Below are 12073 nucleotides of genomic sequence, written 5' to 3' on the forward strand. Positions count from 1 at the left end.
GATTACCAAACTTGTGTACTGAAGTTCAGCTCTAGAAGTGGTTTCTTTACCAATATAATACATAAATATTGGGGCATTATACAAAGTCATCCAGAATTTCATAATGCTGATTTATGAATTGCTTTTGAAAGACGCCGTAACTTAAAAAGAATTATCATGCCCTTGAAGACCATCAGACTTAATGAATCTATCTCAACAAGGACAACATTCAAAATGTGGTCAGTCTTCCATTTGTAATATCACTCAAGAACTGTCCAAGTTTATTAATCCAGTGAACCATAAAGTGTACAAATTAAAATATCATACTAATTGCACAAGTTGTAACCAGGTACCTCTAGGTGCAGCCAAGGATAGAACAATCTCCTTCAGCCACAGGCTCCTGGTACAGTCAAGAAAACAAATGTCCACCAGCAACTTCAATTTTAAGGCTTTTATTCCATGCAGGTTTCTAGTAGACCTGATACACGGTTCCAACAGTAGCATTCACCTTTAATCTTAAGCACATGTAAGCCACCTGAAAGTATGTGGCAAATAGTCCCCTTTAAGCAGTAGGCTACCAGCACCTACCAGGATTCAATACAGGCTCACAGTCAGCTTCAGTCTGGGCTCTTTATCCAGTGCACAATAAACAGTAGTTCAATTCCCAAGACAAACAGTTCAATCAGTTCATCATTCCAGTTCAATCACAAAGCAGCCTTTACTTTCAGGAGGTTTCAATACTTTAGGGACTTCCTCACACCCAAGGGATTTCAGCCTGCTTCAGTACTTTAGGGACCTCTCTTGCCCAAGGATTTTCAGCCTGCAACTGCTTCCCTCCTCCTGAACTGAACTCCTGAGACTCCTTCCCACCTGCCTAATCAATCCCTGGCTTCTGCTCTCACAACCAATCATTCTCCTTCCATTAGCTTCCCCCACACCCATAGCAGCTGAGTTAAACATTAGACTAATGATGAGCTCCTGCACACAGGGTTTCCTATCTCTCTTTCCCCCTAGTGGCAACCAATCTACACATCCTGCCAGCTTACACCCATGTCTTCCCCTATCGCAGCTAGGAGTCCAGTCCGGGTTCCTCATCTCACCCCCTGGCTCCTTGCCTTCAATGCCTTCTGGGACTTGTATTTCAAACAAACTGCCTTAACCCAACTATCCTGGATGTGACTTTATCACAAAGTTAATATGTTGTTTATATTATGGTTTGTCCTTGCCATAAATTTTATGCTGGAAAAACTATCAGACCATTTAAAACAAGGATTATAGAGCACAGATCTTGTTTAAATTGCCGTAGAATGCAAGTTCCAATGGTAATGCACTGTCTAACTTTACATCATGAGATCAATGATCTTAAATGCTTCGTTATAGATCAAGTACAATGACATAAGGGGCAGGAACAGGGGGAAATATTACATCAACTGGTGCAGAAATAGATAAATAGATTACAGACTACTGAACCGAAGGGACTGAATACTTATCTAGATTGGTACGCATTTTTTTTTTACTTTTTACATTTTCATAATGTCACTTCCGGGTTTACCTGTCGGTGTCCTATTTAAAGAATCATTCAGCAGGTGCCATTTTCATTGCAACAAAAGACGGTGATTACCCAACATGACATCCTTCAGTAAGTGTGTGGCTGATTTTTCATTTGCACTCTGCCTTGTACTATTTTGAGAATTTATATTGTTTGGATTTTTTCTAGATTGCATAGCTCTTTTTCTTTGGGAATAAAACTTCAAAGCACAGGCTCCCGACAAAGCTTATATTAGAGAAACAGACAGCTCCATAGAGCCCAGGAGTAATATAGGAGCTAAAGATAAGTTCTTATACTTCAAGTTGTTCTGACAATGTTGAATCAACATGAATATATATTTGGATGATTATCTTGACATTTGTTTAATAATACAATCAAGATTTTTATGATCAATGGAAGTTTTGGTGTTAAAGAAATTTGTCATATCATATAAAATATAAGTTATGATTTAGTTCAGAAAAGTATGGAGGATTTTTCTGACCAATGATAGTGGTGCTTTTTGTGAGGTTCTTCCATATGCTCCTAAAACAAGGACATGAGAGCCACTGAGGTCTTTTCCCTCTGTATAAAAGAAGATATAGTCTCTTTTCAGCACATATGTTTAAGTTGTGCTTAGCCCTGAGACCATGCCATGATTGAAGGCCCACTGCCACATCCCGACTGCTTCCTCACAGGTATGATTCTGTGCCTCTCTGCTTGCTGACATTGCATTGTAACCTGACTGTCCATTTGAATAAGGATAATCTGGAGCAATAGTAGATCTCTGAAAGCCTTTAAAGTGTTCCAAATGACCCTCGGTTCCAGGAGATTGATGTGGAAGAGCCTCCTGAGCAGACCAGTGACCCTGAGTGTGAAACCCATTGATGTGATCCCCCAGCCCAGGTTGGACACATCCATCATCAGTGTCATGTGAGGAGGAAGAATGTGAAATGGGAGAACCATGATCAAATTGGACCAAATTTATTTATTTATATTTTAAACACTTCTAACCCCCTATACACTAAGTAGTTTCCATAAATACATATTAAAATACAAAATAAAAATAACAAAAATCTTCATTGACATACATAACAAAGTGCTGACATCATAAACTCTCCAATCCTACATTGCTCATCAAAAAAGCTGTGTTTTTAACATTTTCTTAAATTGCTGAACACTCATACTTATAAGCAAATGGCCAGGCAAAGCATTCTAAGCATTCCTGCAATTGAAAAGGCTGACACTCGAGTAGTAGCATAATGCACAGAAGACAACAAATGCAAATTTAAACATTTAGTGAAATCAGATCTTAAAGACCTTCCAGGCAAGAACAGAGTAAAAACCTTACCAAAATACATTGGCATTTTATCATGAAGCACTTGGTAAATAAGAGTTAAAACTTTATGCTGCACTCTATGTTTCACAGGCAACTAATGAAGTTGCTTCAACATTGGTGATATATGTTCAAATTTGGAGATACCAGCAACCAATTTAGCAGCCACATTCTGTACTATTTGCAACGCTTTAAGCCTATACTCTGAAGCACCCAAATAAAGAGACTTGCAGTCATCTATTTTTGACAAAACCATCGCCTGAACAACACTCCTAAAATCAACCAGGTTTTAAATGAAACATTACAATTGATGAAAGGCTGACTGAACCACATGCATAAAATTGATCTTCCACCGTGAGCTGAGAATCCAGAATCACACCCAATAGCTTTATCTCCTTCTGCACTGGTATATCAATTTCATCCACACAAATAGCCAAAGCCCAGAAATCATTCATCACTCTCCATACAATAAGAATCTCAGTTTTACCAACATTCGGAGTAAGCTTATTAACTGTCATCCATTTACAAATCTCATTCATATCTATCAATCGCACAGACAGCTCCTCTCCCCATGCAACTATTGGGAACAAAAATCGAATATTGTCAATATACAGTTGGTACTCCACCACAAGAGTCATTCCGTGACCTGTAGGGCGTGACAGCGATCTATAGAGGTGTACCAAATAGCATATTTTACTATTCGACTGAATACGAATAATGAAAATTATTATTCAGCTGAATATCAAATATGAATAATGGGCACTGAGCTTTAACATAAATAATAAAAGAAGTAACGTGAAATCAGAGATCAAGTGTTTATTTCAGTAGGATTTAGCACAGTAGAGCCCCAGATTATTTGTGTTTGAATTTAAATCACTATTCAGCCGAATATGAATAATGTATTCAGAGCACTATTCAGGGCCGAATCAAATACTCAGTACAGTCCTAGTGACGATATCTGCTAGGTTCCCTGTGGCCTGACATCACTGGGAAGCTAGGGTCCACTGAGTCTCTCTCAAATGAGGGTGTGTAATGGGTGCGACATACACAATAGACCTCAACCTCTGCTGAGCTATGAACTCTGCCAAACCTGATGAGCAATGGTAATCATGGCATCGGCGCCAGGAGCTGGTAGGAAGGCTCGAGTTAAACTGAGAGGAGATGGGATTTTGGATAACTGACAATGAACCCTAATAGGTCCAGCACCCAGATGGTTCTCTGCATTCAATCTTGAGCACCTTCCTCTGATGTGCTCTTTATCAGCTAAATGTCCAGGTAGGAAAACACGTGCACTTCAAGTCAGTGTAATGATGCTGCAACTACTTTTTGGGACATTTTGTGAAGACTACGGAAGCAAATGCAAGGCCAAAAGGCAGAACATGGTACTGGCAATGGTGTTTGTCTACTCAAAATCTGAGATACAGATACGTCCCTGTCCTCAATAGTGAAAAAATCCTTCAGGTCTCTTTGGAAGCTGAGGAGAATCAGATCATATTTCTCGCAAGACATTTTTAGACTGTTAGTTCAATCCTTGGTTTTAACTTGGTTCAATTACTGCAATTCCATCTATGCTGAATGTAAGGAGGGTGTCCTAAAAATTCTACAAACAGCCTAAAATACTGCAGGTAGGCTTGTCCTCAAGGAATCGTGTTTTGATAGAGCCACTCCATTATTATGCAAGCTGCACTGGTTGCCCATTAAAACCAGGATTATTTTTAAATTATGTCTTTTTCTCTTTCAAATATTATACGGCATGACACCGGATTATATGCAGCCCTTAATAACTATTCTCCTACGCAATATAATACCTGCTTCTAGGGACTACCTTAGACTTCATCTTCCAGATTGCAAGAGAGTGCATTAAAAGTCAGTTCATTCTGCTGACTTTAGATAACAGGGTGTTAAGTGGTGAAATTTACTGCTATTGGCAATCAAGGGTCAGCCTGATTACTTGGTATTTCGTAAAAGACTGAAAACTCTCCTGTTTGAGAGGTTTCTAACCATTGATGGAGTATCTTAGATTGCAACTACATAAGGCCATCATAACAATTGATCATGATTTCTACCACCTAGTATCATCTATTATCCTTTCCTTAATGTTTTTAGACTATGCATTAATCCAATGGTCTCTAATGTTTCTCACATCTCACACTAACACTATTTGCTTTTGTCTCACCTAGAATATAAACTGCACTGAACCCTGGAAAGGGGATATTAGCAGTATACAAGAATTGATTTGAACTGAATTGAATCCATGGTCTATATTTGATATTTTGTTTATGGTTTTGAAAACCTTGTCCATTTATTTACTGTTAGCCACACTGAACTAGATTATGTTCTGGATAATGTGGGGTACAAATGTCAAAATAAATAAATATGCAGGTGTAAGCATCCTTTAAGTGCAGAGAGCATAGACAATCATTTGCCTGAATCATGGGAAGAACGGTGCCCAGGGAAACCATCCTGAACTTTTCCTTAACCAGATATTTGTTCAGGGCCCTTAGGTCTAGGATCGGATTAAATCCCTCCCCCCCCCCCCCCCCCCCCCCCCCATTTTCAAAGGCACAAGGAAGTACTCAGAATAGAACCTCTTCCCTTCTTTCCCTGGTAGCACTAGTCTGAATGCATGCGCCTGCAGAAGGGAAGAGGTTTCTTTGCAAGCATGGCTAGGTGCTGAGAGTTGAGTCTTGAAGCTCTTAGTAGCCAATTTGGAGTTTTTGCCAATGAAGGGCGTAACTCCATCCCAGTCTGAGGTTACAAGGCCATCTTTTGGAAAAAAAATTCAGACTCCCTCTCACCAATAGGCCATCCAGGTTGGTCACTTTTACAGCGGATATGCTCTCCTGGAGCCAGTCAAAAGTCCATCCCCTGCTTTGACTAGGGAGCTGAGTGAGGCTTTTGGGGCCACTGCCGCTGAGGACAGATACAGAGGCCCTGGGTATGCTGGGTAAGACAAGCAGGAGTGAATCTATGTGAGAGTAGTAGGGATCTCCTTTGACTACCACTCGAAAACCTCCTGGAAATGGAGGCCACAGAAGGAGCAGGCCAAGATAGCGACTTGAAGGTATCAGCATGGTTCTTAATAAGGTCAGCAACCTCCTCCACCTTGTTCCCAAAAAGGTTATCGCCTTGGCAAGGGACAGCTGCAAGATTCTCCTGAACCACCGGTTCTAGGTCTGAAACACACAGCCAGGTAAATCTGTGCACGCTAATACCTGTGGTGGAGAATCTGGATGCCACATCAAAAGCATCATAAATTGCCCAGACCATGTGCTTTCTGCACTCCTGCTTGACTACTAGCTAGTGGAGTTCTGTAGCCTGCTCTGGAGCCATAGTGTCCACAAATCTGGCCACACTGTACACCAAGTTCTTTAAGTAAAGCCTGGTAAATGTAGGGAGCTGGTAAATGTAGGGAGCTTGGGGGAGGGGCTCAGGTCTTGGTATTTGTATGTTCAGAGCACCCCTCTGAATAATGAAACAAAGGTTACCTGTAAAGATTCATTCGTTCCCACCCCCACCCCCCTTTAACTATTCTGTATGCTGTTTTTGACCCTTGCTAACTAGAACAGGCTACAGGGGTGAATTTGTGGAAAAACTGTGAAATTGTGTACAGATAAAAATCTGCAACTCCCACAGACTTCTTATCAGACTGGAACCAAAACATGTTTACACACTAACGTGTGATAATTTGGGCAATCACACGAGAAGGGAAAATGAGTAGTGGGAATTTTCAACAGAGTCCACGTGGTTTAGGGTTGGAGACAGTTATAGAAGCTTGCTTAAGATTATGGAGAGGGAGGACCATCATGAGAATGGAACAAAACTGTTTTTTCTGCATTTCTGCTGACCAGTATTAAGGTTCATGTCTAGGCAAGATACTGTACAAGACAGCTTAAGACTGTGAACTTTTTTTTACAAACTTTTAGTACATAAAGATATGCATATAGAGTGGTCCAGAGCAATTAAGACAACCTTAATGGATATTTAGATTTATATTAATCTTTGGACCAGATTTCCTGTGTCTTATACAGTTTGAAACCACATCATATATAGATAGTGAAAAGGGGAAGTTGGAAAAATCTGCTAGCCAACCACAAGGTCAGTTTGTACAGCAAAAATAACTTGGCTATAATTTGGATACGTGATACCAAAAAAAACTGCTAAAATAGCATGAGGAGGGGAGGGAATGGAATTTGGGACAAAGGTATGGGTGGGAAAGAAGTTTCTTGTAGTTGGGCGGCATAAACATGTGGACAAATGATTGGTGACAATGTATAGATGGGCTGTCCTAAGATTTCCTGTTGTATGGTACAATATGTATTAGGACAAAAGTATAAAAGAAGGAAAGATACGGGGGGGGGGCTTAGTACTTCCACCAGTCAGGAAGCTGGCTGAGTGTGGGTTGGCCTCTTAACTATTTCTCTTTTATATTTCAGGCTTGCCTGGTGCTTGTGTTGCTGAACTATGCTTATTCTTTTCCTTTGGAATAAACTTTCTACTTTTATTTCCAAGTATTTATTTGCATTTGTATCCCACATTTTCCCACCTATTTGCAGGCTCAGTGTGGCTTACAATACATTATGAGCGATGGAAATACAATCAGATGCAGTAAGATTATGGGTTACATTGTGAAAAGATATGGGAAGACAGAGTAAATTTAGGATGTCATATGGGATAGAACAACAGAGTATAACGGGGGGGAATTGGGAGGGGGAAAAAACAGTATCAAGGGAATATAAAGGTCTAACAAATACGGGGGAAGAGAATTCAGAAGAGAGTGTATTGATGCGTATCTATTGGTGTGTATGGCAGGGGCGTATCTGCGTGGGGCCTCAGGGGCCTGGGCCCCCGCAGATTTCGCCCTGGACCCCCCTACTGCTGCCAACCCTCCCCCTCCGTTGCTGTCGCCTACCTTCGCTGGCGGGGGACCCCAACCCCCGCCAGCCGAGGTCTGCGTCCTCCTGCCGCTGCCGGCTGCCGTTAAAAGAATTCCGTCAGCTGGCGGGGGACCCCCAACCCCCGCCAGCCAAGCCGAGGTCCTTTCATTTCTTCTTCCACTAAAGCTGGCGCCGAAAGTTTCTTCTGAGTCTGACGTCGCTGCACGTTCTACAAGGTAGAAGAGTTTATGTGTGTCTTTGTAGTTTGGTCCAATCATTTTTTTATAGTGTAGTCTTTTAGTCTGTTTAATGGTATATTTGTATTTCCTCCGGAGTGATTTCCAGGCATTCTGTGTGTGTTCGTCTTTCTTTTTGTTCCATGTGCGTTCTAGTTTTCTGACTTGTGTTTTGAGTTTTTTCAGCTCTTCGGTGAACCATGAATTTGGTTTTTTCCTGTGTGATGTTCTGGTTTGGATTGGGGCGATTGTGTCTAATGTTGTCTTACATATGTCGTCCCATTCTTGGAGGAATTGAATGGTGTCTGTATTTGTTGACCATTCGTTTTGGTAGACCTGTTGCCAGAATGTTGTGGGGTCTATTTTTCCTCTCGTGGTGTATGTTGTTCGTTCATGTTTGTTAATTGCGTTTCTGTGTATTTTTCGCCAGCGGAGGGAGACATGTGCTTTGTAGTGGTTTGTCCATGGTGTGGGTGTCCATCTTGTATCTGTAAGTAGGAGAGTTGAGTCTGGGTCGAATTTGTGTGTAATGATGTCCAGTGTGTGTCCTTTTTCGTGTGTTGGTTGATTATTAGGTGCGTGTAGATCCCAGAGTTTTAAGAAGTATCTTGTGAGTTATTGTTTTCATTTTTTACAAGGTATAAAAATAAGGCCCAGACTGGTGAGCACTTCAGCTATCAGCTAAGGTAGGGTGTGTTGGAAGTGGACTGCCAGAAAAGAGTGGTGGTCTGATCTACACATAAGATAGTATGCCATAGCAGACAGGCTGAATGAATTCTAAGTTTCAGTCTTTACTGAAGATGATGTAAGAGATTTACCTGTATCAGAGATAGTATTCAAGGGTGACAATGCAGAGAAACTGAAAGAAATTTTGGTGAACCTGGAAGATGTACTAAGCCAAATTGACAAATTAAAAAGTAGTAAATCACCTGGACTGGATGGTATACATCCCAGGGTACCAAAATAACTCAAATATGAAATTGCAAATCTGCTGTTAGTGATCTGTAACCTGTTAAAATTCTCCATAGCACTTTGAAGGTTGGAAGGTGGCCAATGTTAACACCTGTTTTTAAAAAGGGATCCAAGGGTGATCTGGGAAGTTACAAACCGGTAAGACTGACATCAGTGCCGGGCAAAATAGTGGAGACTATTATAAAGAATAAAATCACTGAACACATAGACAAACATGGTTTAATGGGACAGAGTCAACATGGATTCAGCCAAAGAAAGTCTTGCCTCACCAATTTGATTCATTTCTTTGAATGTGTGAACATGTGGATAAAGGTGCGGCGGTTAATGTAGTGTATCTAGATTTTCAGAAAGATTTTGACAAAGTTCCTCATGAGAGACTTCTGAGAAAATTAAATAGTCATGGGATAAGAGGTAATGATCCGTTGTGGATTAGAAATTGGTTAATAGAGAAAGCGAAGATATTTACCTGTAGCAGGTATTCTCCGAGGACAGCAGGCTGATTATTCTCACACGTAGGTCGATGTCCACGTCGGCCTGGGAATCGGCATATTGCAAAAGCAAAAAAAACAAAAGAAGCTTTGCCAGAGTCTTCTGGCATGTATGCAGCGCGCATGCGCGGACTGACTTCTCACCCGTCACACGAGCATGTAACTCAGTTAGATCAAAAAGCATAAGAAATAACAAATAGCAACTCCAAAGGGGAGGTGGGAGGGATTGTGTGAATAATCAGCCTGCTGTCCTCGGAGAATAACTGCTACAGGTAAGTACCTTCGCTTTCTTCAAGGACAAGCAGGCTGCTTATTCTCACATGTGGGGTATCCCTAGCATCCAGACTCACTCAAAAAAAAATAAAACATTAGTCAATTGGGACTCGCAATGGCGAGGACATAATGAAAATTGACCTGAAATTATATACAGCTGGCTGAGAGTGCAGCCTGGAACAGAATAAAATGGGCCTAGGGAGGTGGAGTTAGATTCTAAACCCCAAACAGATTCTGCAGCACCGACTGCCCAAACCGAATGTCACATTGGGTATCCTGCTGATGTGAATGTGTAGACTGATGACCACGTTGCAGCTTTGCAAATCTCTTCAATGGAGGGTGACTTTAAGTGAGCCACCGACGCAGCCATGGCTCTAACATTATGAGCCATGACATGGCCCTCCAGAGTCAGCCCAGCTTGGGCATAAGTGAAGGAAATGCAATCTGCTAGCCAACTGGAGATTGTGCATTTTCTGATGGCGACTACCCTTCTGCTGAGATTGAAAGAAACAAACAACTGGGCGGACTGTCTGAAGGGCTTCGTCCGCTCCACATAAAAGACCATTGCTCTCTTGCAGTCCAAGGTGTGCAAGCTGCTTTCGCCAGGGTGGGCATGAGGACGGGGAAAAAATGTTGGCAAGACAAGTGACTGGTTCAGATGGAACTCCGACACCACCTTCGGCAGGAACATAGGGTGCATGCGCGGAAGACTACTCTGTTGTGATGAAACTTAGTATAAGGTGCATCCACTACTAAGGCCTGAAGCTCATTGACCCTATGAGCTGAAATAACAGCCACCAAGAAAATGACCTTCCAGGTCAAGTACTTCAGATGGCAGGAATTCAGTGGCTCAAAAGGAGTTTTCATCAGCTGGGTGAGAACGACATTGAGATCCTATGACACTGGTGGAGGTTTGACATGGGGCTTTGACAAAAGCAAACCTCTCTTGAAGCGAACAACTAAAGGCTGTCTAGAGATCGGCTTACCCTCTACACGCCGATGATAAGCACTAATTGCACTGAGGTGAACTCTTACAGAGTTGGTATTGAGACCAGACTCTGACAAGTGTAGAAGGTATTCAAGCAGGGTCTGTGTACGACAAGAGAGAGGATCTAGGGCCTTGCTATCACACCAGACGGCAAACCTCCTCCATTTGAAAGAACACCTCTTCATGGAATCTTTCCTGGAAGCAAGCAAGACTCGGGAGACACCCTTTGAAAGATCCAATGAGGCGAATTCTAGGGTCTCAAGATTCAGACCGTGAGAGCCAGAGACTGGAGGTTGAGATGTAGAACCAACCCCTCGTTCTGAGTGATGCGAGTTAGAAAACACTCCAATCTCAACAGTTCTTTGCAGGACAACTCCAGAAGAGGAGGAAACCAAATGTGACGCAGCCAGAAGGGTGCAACCAGGATCATGGTTCCGCGGTCTTGCTTACGTTTCAGCAAAGTCTTCCCTATTAGAGGTATGGGAGGATACGCATATAGAACGCCTGTTCCCCAATGCAGGAGAAAGGCATCTGACACTAGTCTGTAGTGGGCCTGAAGTCTGGAACAGAACTGAGGGACCTTGTGATTGATTTGAGTGGCAAGAAGATCCGCCGAAGGGGTGCCGCATGCTCGGAAGATCTTGCAAGCTATGCTCATGTTCAGTGACCACTCGTGAGGTTGCATTACCCTGCTCAGCCTGTCAGCCAGACTGTTGTTTACACCTGCCAGATAAGTGGCTTGAAGATACATGCCCTGACGGCATGCCCAAAGCCACATCTGAACAGCTTCCTGACACAGAGGGCGAGATCTGGTGCCCCCCTGCTTGTTGGTGTAATACATCTCAACCTGATTGTCTGTTTGAATCAAGATGATTTGGTTGGACAGCCAATCTCTGAAAGCCTTTAGAGCATTCCAGATCGCTCGTAATTCCAGGAGGTTGATCAGAAGACCTGTTTCCTGGAAGGAACAGGTTCCTTGAGTGTGAAGCCCATCTACATGAGCTCCCCACCCTAGGAGGGATGCATCCGTCATCAGCACTTTTTATGGCTGAGGAATTTAGAATGGCCGTCCCATGGTCAAATTGGATCAGATTGTCCACCACTGAAGAGAATTTCGAAATTCGGTGGACAGTTGGATCACATCCTACAGATTCCCTATAGCTTGATACCACTGGGAAGCTAGGGTCCACTGAGCTGATCTCATATGAAGACGTGCCATGGGTGTTACATGTACTGTAGAGGCCATGTGCCCTAAAAGTCTCAACATCTGCCGAGCTGTGATCTGCTGAGACGCTCGAACTGTGGACACTAGGGACAGGAGGTTGTCTGCCCTTGTCTTGGGAAGATAAGCCCGAACTGTCTTCGTATCCAGCAGTGCTCCACTGAACTCCAATTTTTG

At 42.5% G+C, this 12073-nt stretch overlaps 1 protein-coding gene across 2 annotated transcripts in view; it reads right to left on the minus strand.

Annotated features, from left to right (window-relative positions):
• Positions 1-12073, minus strand: part of MRPL11 (mitochondrial ribosomal protein L11) — a 102989-nt gene that overhangs the window by 17310 nt on the left and 73606 nt on the right. The window lies entirely within an intron of this gene.

The sequence above is a fragment of the Microcaecilia unicolor genome, chromosome 11 (assembly GCF_901765095.1).
Source record: "Microcaecilia unicolor chromosome 11, aMicUni1.1, whole genome shotgun sequence".
NCBI classification, from domain to species: Eukaryota; Metazoa; Chordata; class Amphibia; order Gymnophiona; family Siphonopidae; genus Microcaecilia; species Microcaecilia unicolor.